The sequence below is a fragment of the Camelina sativa genome, chromosome 11 (genome assembly GCF_030686135.1).
Source record: "Camelina sativa cultivar CO46 ecotype springtype chromosome 11, ASM3068613v1".
NCBI lineage: Eukaryota > Viridiplantae > Streptophyta > Magnoliopsida > Brassicales > Brassicaceae > Camelina > Camelina sativa.
In genome coordinates, this window is record NC_141890.1 from 37,423,184 (window position 1) to 37,433,584 (window position 10,401).

The window sequence follows — 10,401 nt, forward strand, 5'->3', positions numbered from 1 at the left end:
GTTGATAGATGAAACGACGGAGAAAATTAAGTATATTCGCGAGAATATGAAGAAGGCTCAAGACCGTCAGAAAAAGTATGCCGATCGAAAAAGGCGAGAAATGGAGTTTGAAGTTGGATATTAGGTTTATTTAAAGATCACGGTCCAAAAAGGAAAGGATCGCTTTGGGAAAGCTGGAAAACTTGCGGTAAGGTTTATAGGGCCTTACCAGATCGAGAGAAGGGTTGGAGAAGTAGCATACCGCCTCACTATGCCAGAAGTGATGTGTATGCATAAGGTCTTTCATGTGTCCCAACTTAGGAATCATGTACCAGACCCTAATGCCATCATAGAGGAGCCGGTGAAAGAGTTAAAGACGAACCTAACATACCCCGAAGGACCAATGGGTGTTGGCGAGCGTCAAGTACGGAAATTAAATAAGCGGGAGATCCCCAAAATTCAAGTGTTTTGGGGAAAACAAAACCGAAAGGTCACAACCTGGGAGGATGAAGGAAAGTTCCGAGCAAAGTACCTGCAGTTCTTTGCTGACGAGGAAGGTAAAGCGGGACCATCAGATCCTTTTGGAATTCGGGACGAATTCTAATAAGCGGACGAGAATGTAGTGACCCTCACTATAGAATAAATTTTCCCTAAGGAAATGACCTGGAAAGGAGTTGAAAAGGGAGAGGAGACAAAGTAGAGCGGAATTGCCAAAGAAATGTCCGAAGAAAAACTAAACGGACGTTAGGCAGATCAAATGACCGTATAGACGGACGTACGTACCAGACGTATGTGGGACGGATGGACGTATCAGGCGAACGCCGAACGGACAAGGTCGTGTCCTGGACGGGAAGCGAGTGTGGGAAGGAACCCCACTAAGAAGAATATTTAAATGATAAAAAAAAAGTTAGTGGAATTTCCACTAAGTGATTAAAATAATCACAAAAATTAGCACTAAGTGAAACTTTCCACTAAGTGTTAATTTAATCGAAATAGAGTGAGTGGAGGAGAATATTGTTTGATGCCATGCAACTTGGGAGAATGTGGACGTGAGACCTCACCTCCTGAGGTGTCAACACCACAGGTTTGAAGAATGTAGAGCCGACACCTCACCCCTTTGCATATAGAGTAGTGTGTTTCGCCCAAGCCTCTTTATAAACAACTCTTCTCTTCACTTTGGAGAGGAGAGAAAAAGAAGAAGTTGCCCAAAGGCTGCTAAGAGTGAGAGATAGAAGAAAGAGAGCGAAGCTTCTAAGAATTTTCGCTAAGTCTGAGAAGTCTTGCCGATTAGTTATTGCATCTGTTAAGTGGAGTTGAAGCTACAAGGGACTCCAACGGTTTTCATTGGTGTTCTTCGACATTCTGTGAGTTCATGGAGCATTGATCTGAGCTAGATTGTTGTCAACGACTCAATCTAGTGTCAGTTTGCATGTGCATATAGTTGCATTTTCTTGTTAGATTTTCTTGAATTTTGCATGCACCTTTAGTTGGTTGCTAACTGTGGGATGTGCTCCATGGTAGATCAGGTGCATGATCGTTGATCTGTATTTTGATCTATTCCATGTGAGGATAAGTGGTGGTACTTAGTGTTTTATAAGTTCTATAGGGGTTATAAACTTTAGTACCACAAAAAGGAAGGTCTTAGTGTGTGGTGTTGAGACAAGAGGTCCAACAGCCATAAGCACACTAAGACAAGGATGTGTCTGGCCTTTGCCCTGGATATTTACAACATGCACCAGACAAAACCGATGTGTTGCATGTTGAATGCTCGGAGAGATTTGGTTAGCTACTATGGCCGGAGCTCTACATGAATGTGTAGTTTAAGAAGGGAAAAATACCAGTTGCATGCCTTTGTGGTTGTAATGTGGTAATTGTGGGCTGGATTGGCAAGAGGCAGCATGTATGGGCCCTAGTAAACTTGTCTAAAATATTTTTCCTTTTTATTCAAGTTTACATTTGTTTGATAGCTTGCATTTGGTTTTGTGGCATATTACCTTCTACATGCTTCTCTGATTGATTGATGTGTGGTGTTTGATTGATTCCTTGTGATTTGGGGTTTGGGAGGGAATCTAATCTTCTGCAGGGACCCATGAGACTCACTAAGTAATCTTAGATTAATTATGATAATATTTTGTCCTGCAGGTAACCAATAGGGGGAAGTTAGAGGGCTTGTTGGACGATAGGAGCCCGGAAAGTAGTTTTTTGTACCTTTGTGTAAAGAAAAAGTATGTTTTATGTACTAAGATAAATATGTAAATCTTTTTGGTGATAGGCCTGGCAATAAACTTAATAAATCTTTTGTTAAACTTTGTGAAATATATTTATTAAATGAAAGATTCGGTTTTATATTCGGTTACGAGTAATGACTGATAATGGCCTAGTCCGGGTTGGCTCAACGCTTGGACATCACAAGAGTTGGGAGGCCTAAGGGGTGTCTAACGCGGTGGAAACATCACCGATGAACTGGCCAAGGCGATAAATGGGTTTTAGAACCTCGGTCGGGTCGGATGTGATTGTTTTCAAATTAGCGTTCCTGGGCTGTTCTAGGCAGGTTGGCCATAGGACGGTTTCGGGGGCTTTACAGTATGCTTCCCATAATTACGTTAATCCTTCGACGAGTTGGGGGAGGTGGTGCGTCTGCTTGCTTATTCGCTTTTCGCCTGCCTGATTATTTCCTTCAACCTGGGGGTTGGGCATGGGTCGGTTATTTGGACGACCTTGCTGCCCTAGGCGGCCGCGTGCATTACCTCGGCCTCGCTGGGTGTTGCTCTTGTATTGCCGCAACTGTACCGAGATTTCGCCGTTAAGATATTTGCCTAGCAACGCATTTTGTAAATGCCTGCAAGACTACCTGGCGAATTCGAGCTGTAAACGCCGTTTTTTGGGATTGCTCCAACATATGGTCATCTGGTGCCGCGCTGGTAGCCCGATGCATCTTGCTCGTGACATCCTTTATTTGGCTTTTAAGTTCGGCTAATTCGCCATCCTGACACCTTTCTGGATCATTACTTGTTTTCGGCTGCCCGCCCTTTTCTTGAAGCACAATAAAGGGAAAATATATGTACCGTCAAGCCGCCCATGATCAATCTTTTAAGTCGGTTTATTATTTATTTATTTTTGATCAAAAATTGAGAAAATTCGTTGTGAGGGTTATTAAGAAAGTTCAATATTTTACTTTTACATATTTATTTATTTATTTATTTCGTGACATTAAAAATTTATTAACAACAAAAATTTGCATCATATTTTGTAGAATTACATTTTTTTTTAACATAGTTGAATTATGTTTTTACCTAGGAAAAGAAGAAAAAAAACTAGCTATGGTGTTCAGATTGCTCTCTTTTTCCAATTAAAATTACTCTTATATTTAATTTAGATATTTGTCCCAAACAAAAAATTTATATATATATCTAATTTAGATATCAAATGCTACTTTCTCAAAATCATATGAACGTGTAGGCTTACAAGTTATGTCTTTTTATAAGGTTGTCTATATTCATTTAGAGTTGTGTTTTTAATCATCTTTTGTTTGTATTATTTTACACATTTTTCCTAATATTTATTTTTATTTTTTTGGACAAAAAAACTTTCATTAAATTTAAAACCTCAAAAGAAGGGTGTTCTTATAACTTAAAAGCAAAAGGGTTACAAGTAAACATAAAAACTACATGAGTCTTCCAAGAAAATGCACAACCTTGAGGAGCTTGCGAAGGATGGAAGATCTTTTGATGTCTTGTAGGATTCAAGTTTGAAGACGAGCTTCAGAAAATCCCTGACCAACAAGAGGTCATACTTCGCTTGTACGATAGACGCATAGGAGCTTTTTAAAGTGTGCTCCATAGAGGAGGCTAAGGGTTTAGATGGTTTCCAAGTGCTCATGGCGTTTGAAGAAGATGAAACTGGGAATCGCATTTGATGGGTGACAAGTCGTAACAGAGCAGGTGGGTCCTCCCTCGCATGAAGCCATTGGACATGGAGGTTAAGGAAATCCACACAAAGCTTGTAATCGGATTGGCCCTGAGAATTGAGATCAGATCCGAGTTTTCGACCTTGTGGCAGTAGTTGACAAGTTGGAGCAGAGGGTACTAACAGCGGATTCAAGCAAACTGTTGGATCAGACTCTAAGTTAGGATTCAGCAATGTAGGCTTCCAAATAGAGCTATTCAACTGGCCTCGACAAATATATCTCTACAACCACTCTAAAACAACCAAACTTCTGCTACCGAGGAGAACTCGACTTGACCAAGCATTGATGACTGTTGCAAGAGAAATTGAGCTTGCAATAACACTATCATAAACAGATAGTTATAAACAGTTTTGTTCATTATAATGTTCATGTCGTTTGAACTCAAAATATTTGTAATTATTCTTAGATAACCACCAATCAATTGTTCTTTGATACATAGTTTTTGTAATATAATGAATTTCAATATTCAAGATTATTGGATACACTACCTAAAAATTTTAAAAATAATTATAGTGATATAGAATTTAATCAAATTTATAGATGTAATTTCATTTGTCGTATATTTATCGTAACTCTTTGTAAAATATATGTATATATATAGATATTGTATATATTTGTTAATTTTTTAACTGTTAATATTTTAATTTAAAAACGTATGTATTTTAAAATTAATTGTAATGAACTGAAAGAAAGAAGATTCATCTATTTCTTTTTTTCTCTCAGTTGTCTCTTTTCATCATCTTCTTCTAATCGAAATGTCTAATTTTTTCTTTTTTCTCTCCGATTCTTTCTTTTCTCTATTTTCAATCTGATTTTTTGTGATTCATCCGATTATTTTCTCTTCGATTAAGCAATGGTAAATAAAAAAATGGGAAAAACCACCAAAAATTCTTTTGGGATTGCTCAAAAAACGTTTTATCAATGATGGAGAAAATAGATTATGAGTGGGGAAACGAGATAGGTCTAAACTCACCGAATATTAAGGATGTTGTTCCAATTCAGATCTGGGGAAAATATGTCGGTTTGGGATGTAGGGAGGGATCATCTTCATCTTCGCCTAATAGAAGCGGCATGACATTTTCAGTATGTGTTAATATATTTTTATATTTATAACTGATATATTATAGTGAAGTGACCTTAGTGCAGTGGTCAAAGGTAAGTCCTTAATTCACAAGACACCATCACATTAGGGATCAAGTCCCGCTCCCTATGAATATAGCGATTAGGCTAATGGGCCAGCCTGTTGTGGCCTAGTGGTTGACAAAAAAAACTGATATATTATAAAGTGGCATCTACATATTATAGTTATTTGTTCGATAATTTTCGCTTAGAAATCACATCTTTTTATAATATTATTTTTATTAATAATATAAATCATTGTGTATTCTGCTATTTACCTACTCATATATCACATAATGGAGTTTGAGTTAAAATGAAGAACCTTTATACAGTTTTTGGATCTATTTTTACGTTTTTACCTCATTAAATTAACGAAATATAAAATTTAAAAATTACTTATATTGTGTTTTATAGATTTTGGAATAATATTTATTTATTATATAACAAGAAATTTGGCAATGCCATTATATAGATCAGTGATGTTATAGCTATGTATGATCAAAACATGTCTTTTATTAGCTTACAATGTTACAAAATCGGTGCATAATCTTTTTTGGAGGAAATTGTTAAGTTTGAATTTGAATTTTTTAATTTAGTTGTTTGGCTTTCCAATGGAATGAGAATAATTTTGTGGATTTAGGCGTCTTCGGCGGCCGCGTTTTTGAGCAGGGGGTAAGACCATGTTACTAACCCACACATTTATATCTGTTGCTTAATATAATTTTGGGCATAGTCATCTTTCAAGTACCTATATATCCATTAGAAAACAGTATGAAGTAAGAGGAAGTATTATACTGATTTATTTTTGATAAAAAAAGTTGATGAAATTGATGAAATTAGTAAAAGTTATTCATGATTAAGAGTGACATAATTTTTATTAGTTACATAATGAAATCATTACACCAAAATACTAAGATGAAACAAAAATAAGACATAAATTTTGACTTACTTGTTCATCAACTAAGATTAGCTACAAGGTTTAATATTGATATATTTGGAGTTATGTTTGCATATTTGTAACAGTTTTACAAGTACTGTCCACTCAAGCTCTAAAACTTTGTCAGATGAAAGCGTAAAACTCTTAAACCAGGAATACATGGTTTATAACCAAGGTTAGTTGATTTAAAGTAAGAAGAAAATTGGATTAACCTACAAAAAAAAAAAAATGGATAACGTGACCATAATTTATTTATTTATTTTTTTACAACAAAGTACAAGATCAGCTCAAACGAGTCAATTATTAGAAAAAATGTTTACATAGATACACTACAAGAAAACAGCTTAAAACTGACGAGCATAACTGAAACTGACTATTTTTTGTGGTGATGAATGATGTATGGAATTATGACTTATGAATGAATGGATGTCAGGGTGTTTCAATTCCCCTTATGCAATTGTAGTATAAGAGGTGTCAATCCAATATGAGTGTTTGTGAACAATCAAGATGTGCATATGAGTCTAAGTCAAGCCAGATGTAAAGGTTGTTTGTCACTAACAATTCTATGATGAAATGGAAAGTGCAGAAAGTAAAACTACAAGAACTAGGAGCTAAATGCAAATGGAACAGGGTGATTATGACAAACAGAAATAGAAACTATAGAAATGCAAATATTGAACTAATGCACGGTAAGTAATGAACAGGATACTAAATGAATGCAACATAAATGCAACTAGGATGAAACAGGACAAACATAAATCATAAACACAAGTTCTGGGTTGGAACTCTAGCAAGCACTCGATCGAGTGGTGATCGAGTGCAGGGTCGAGCTGGACAAATACGCAAAACAGAGCAACACAAGAAAAACAGAGCAATACCAAAACGAATCAAACAACAGGATTTAAGCTAAGAAATCAATAAACAAGGAAGGTCTTGAGGAGGGTTTCATGGGCTGGACTAATAATTGAGGTCATCTAACTTGGTCAACAAATCTCAAACAACTTGAGCTAATCTCTAGACATATATTTCTAAGACATGTTTAATCCACTCTCATGGCAAGAAACAATCAAACTCATGCATCTCTAGACTTGTTCTCACAGAGTAAAGAATCTACACAAGCAGGCATTAAGCAATATGTCAAAAATCAAACAAGACTTCTAATCTCTTAGCAAGCCTAATGATAGTCTCTAAATCTAGCCTTATCTATGCTCTTTAGACATTGGTATGATGTTAAGAGGCTTGAAATCAGATCCTACCCTCTCAGATATAGGATCAGCATTAAGAACATCTAGCCTAGAAGAGATCTACAACAATCAATCTTGACCAAATCAAACAAACCACAAACACAGCCCAGCCTAACCCATCCTCAAGTTCCTAAGCAACTACTCACAAGAACACATGATGAACACCAAAGTCATAAACCCAGAAAATGATGAAACTTGCATGTTTAGATAGATAAAGCAAAGATCTACGATATTGGAGAAGGAATCAAACACGAATTCTTAATATCTTGAAAGTTATGGAACCAACAAAATCCAAGAATTCTTTGTTTTCTCCTTTTAAAAGAAGTACAAGATCTATCAAAATAAAAGTGCAAAAGGAATAATTCTAAAAAAGGTAAAAACTAGGTTTTAGACTCTCTAAAAAGCTGGACTCTTTTGGTGGCTGCAGGTACAAGCCTTTATATAGAAAATGTAGTGGAAGCCCTAAAAACGCTAGAAGACAAAATAGTCAGGCGGCTCGACCAACTCGACCTGGTGCTCGGTCGAGTGACCGGTCGAGTTGGCTCCTCTTGTGCTCCTCCCACTCGGTCGAGTCCCTCTCAGCACACGGTCGAGTGTCTGGTCGAGTGGGCAGTCGAGTTGGACTCCGGACCTTGGTTCTTCAGCCTTAGCTCTCTTGCTTTCTCTTCATGATTGCTTCACTTCTCCTCAGCATTGCTTCCATGCTCCTTAAGCTCCAAAATCACCTGTTTATGCATGAAAAGATGCAAATGCAATGCAACTAAACTCTAATGCAAGAACAGTCCTAAAGCTATGCAATAATGGTCAAAATGGATAGCAAAAGATGCAAAAGATGTGAATATATTAAGGGAAAACAGGGTAAAATATATGAACATCAACACCCCAAACTTAGTCTTTGCTTGCCCTCAAGCAAATGAACAAGACATAAGAAGGTAGGTGAGGTTTGAAAGTGGGATCTCAGCTCCTAAAGCTTGCAAATAGACCATCTAGAATCAATGTCCAAGTTACTAGTACTATGATGCAAGTTGAATGAGCTGTACTTAAAGATTTTAGACATGCATATCACAACCTTTACTGATTTGAGCCTTAGATGTCCACATGCATTCAAATCAACCATTTCCCTTAACATTCATTAATCAAGAACATGAATCAATTATATGCAATGCTTAAACTCATTTGGCTTGGCAGTAAAAGGTTTAGAGACAATGATGGTCTCTCTTTAGAGTGGGGTTTGTCAATATCAAGGTTCTCTCATAAAAAATGGATTGAGCTTTAGAAGAATGCTAAAGGTAAGAATACTTAGACACATACAAGAACAAAACCTTGTCTACCCAAAGGCACCCAAAGTGTTTATCCTATCAATCTAAACCCAATTGATCCTAGTGCTACCCTTTAACTTCTTCTCTTCTCTTTCACCCTTTTCTCTTTTGATTTTAAAGTCTTAGGAGAGGTTTCTTATTTGATCCTTCTAGTGGAATGGGGGATTCTTACTTATTTGCTATGGTTCTCTTTTCTTCTTATTCTTAAGACATATAAGCATTTTGCTAGACTTTTCTTTTCTTTCTTTCTTTTCTTTAACTAGAACCATCTTTAAACAACCTTATACTTCCCATTCTTTCACTAGACTTTAAATTTACTTAAAAACATTCCCCTCCTAAAGACTCTAACCTTTTCTTTCTCTTCTCCTTTTTTCTTTTCTTTCTTTTTCAAACAACCAAATCCCAAACCCAACAATGAAATCACCTAGTCCTATCTAGTTTGGAAATTGCAAACTAGAACTACACAAGGCATTATTCTTGTCAGTTCAAACCTAACACTATCTACCAAGCTCAATCCCAAAAAGGCCTCACACACTCAAGAATAAGCATGGCTTGAAAGAAGGGTTGGTTAAGGGTATTGGAAACTGATTTTAATGATTCAATCAGCTACTTGGATCAACAAGAGTAGTAAAAAGGAGAAAGATGATCCAAATATGTATATGGTATCCATGAGTTTAAAGCAATGCACACATTGATATTTAACAGTCAATATTAAGTTCTTATAAGTAGGAAATGGCATCAAATCACAACATGCTTCAATTTAGACCAAATGCAATGCAGGAATTCAAGGCTTGGTTCAATCTTATGCTTCTAACCACTCAACTAGCATCAAAGTACTATTAACTTGGGCATTGATCCTAGTCTAGTGAATTAAACAAGCTAACAAGGCAAAACTCATCATAGATCCCTAATGCAAATATTATACAATCCTACATGAAACATGCTAAACAAGATGCTACTATGCAATGCAAACTACATGAACACTATTTTTTTTATAAAGAATTGTGCAAAAAATTTCAAATTTTTAGGGTTTTTCTATGCCTTAGATGTTATGCAAGTATTAACATGATGATGCTAAACATTTGAAATAAGAAAACAAAACACAACATCAAATGCTATCTCAAACCCTCCCCCAAACTTAAATCACACAGTCCTCTGTGTGAAAGAAATTTGTAAGAGGATTGAAGATCAAACACAAAACACAACATCAAATGCAATGGTATTTACAAGGGAAGGTGATAGTGGTACCTCAAGGATTGGAGAAGAAACTGTCCACATCCTCTTGCATGTTGTCAAAAGTGTAGTTGGGGTCTTGTTGACGACTTGGAGGTGGAGATTTGGGCAGCTCGACGATGGGAATCGACCGGGACTCGGTCGAGTACGTGCTCGAGTGGGGGGGTCGAGCTGGATGTCGAGTCTTCTTTTCCTCTTCTATCTGGTCTCTCTTGCTTCCCTGATCATGAAAATACCAAAACAAAAATCAAAATACCAAAAACCTTAAACAATATGTACATGAATACCTTAGGGACTTCCTCTCTAATGAGTTTGTTTAGAGTCACTAAGCTTGACTTTTGATGCCTGTTCAGGCTTGGTTTAGATTCCAAGGAGGTGATGAAATCCCCCTGGTTCTATTTGATAACCTTGGTGCTGTTTCTTGATCACTACCTCCTTAACATTTGAGCTTTGCTTCTTCTTAAACTTGAGTCTTGGTCTTGCCTTCTTCAAAGACCTCTTGTTGAGCTGAACATGAAGATCCTTCACCAGATCAGTCAGCTCTTGAACTGAACCCTTAAGATGTTGAACTGATTCCTCATGAGATGTGACCTTAGCTGTTGA